Here is a 1347-nt window from a genome sequence, read left to right on the forward strand (position 1 = left end):
AATTTCAATTGCTTCTTTTTTTTTATTTTTTTAGTTTCATCATTTATTATTATATTTGTTTTTTATTGGATTATTTCACTCTCATGACATGAATCAAGAGTTTGGTAGATTAAACCAATTAACTTGTTTTTTTAATTATTTTTTCTAAATTTATCCTTTAATATTAATTTGATTAAAAAAAAAAAAGATAAGATGTTTTTACCTCCTTAAGCGACACTACTCACTAGAATAATTTTTTTTCCCTTGCTTTTTTAATTTTTTAATTTTATTTTAATCCTTTAATATAATATTAAATTTGTTGATAATTGAATTTTATAATTTATTTAATTTACTTTTTATGACATTTTAAACTCATGATCCAAAATTCAGGTTTAGCATGTTAACTTTATTAACACGAGGATTTTCTTCTTTTTCTAGTTAGATTTTTTTTCAATTTAATCATTTAACATTGAGTTAATTAAAAATTAAACTTCATGATTTATTTTGATATGTTTTTTATAAAGTTATCCATATCTCATAACATGAGTTTCGAATTTAACATGTTCACCATGATTATGTCAAGATGTTTTTTTGTATCTTTTTTTATTGATTTTTTCTTATTTTATCTTTTAACTCTAAGTTGATTGAGAATTAAACTTAAAAATTTATTTTGATTTGACTTCTAATAGAATATCATGGTGTCGTGATTCATGGTGCAGCTTTGACAAGCTTACTCAAGTTAATTTTCTTTTTTTTTTTAGTTTCATCCTTCAACATAAAATTTAATAAATATTAAACTTTTTAATTTTTTTTTAATTCAATTTCTATAAAATTATCATGATCTCATAACTTATACGAACTCATAACTTATACGAATTGCAAGTTCACACGGGTTAATCCAAATCAATTTAATATATTATTATCTCAATATTTATTAAAAACATTTCATCTTAAATATTTATTAGTGATTCAAGTTATTTTGAATCTACCAAGACAATTAAATTAACTTCCATATAATTTAATTTTTTTCTACTAAAAAAATATTACTAATGTCCAAATAATTTTTTTTTATTAAAAAAAACTTCCTGCAGTGCAACACACGTCAACATATATATACATACATGGTCAACATGTATATACATACACACACACACACTCAGTATTGAGAGCGGATATGAAACAAACTCAGGCTGCAGCTCCAAATTGTTTGACTCGATGTGAATGAACAAGAGTGGGTATCGGTGTCTCTTTGGACCACCATTAAAAGGGGGCATAAGATGGTGAAGAATCAATAGACTTTATTCGCTTGTACGAGATAGGCATGTATCCACAATGACGTGCTCAACACGACGCCGAAACTTCTATCCA

This window comes from Populus euphratica, unplaced genomic scaffold (assembly GCF_000495115.2).
Source record: "Populus euphratica unplaced genomic scaffold, PopEup_1.0 scaffold212.1, whole genome shotgun sequence".
In the NCBI taxonomy this organism is placed as follows: Eukaryota; Viridiplantae; Streptophyta; class Magnoliopsida; order Malpighiales; family Salicaceae; genus Populus; species Populus euphratica.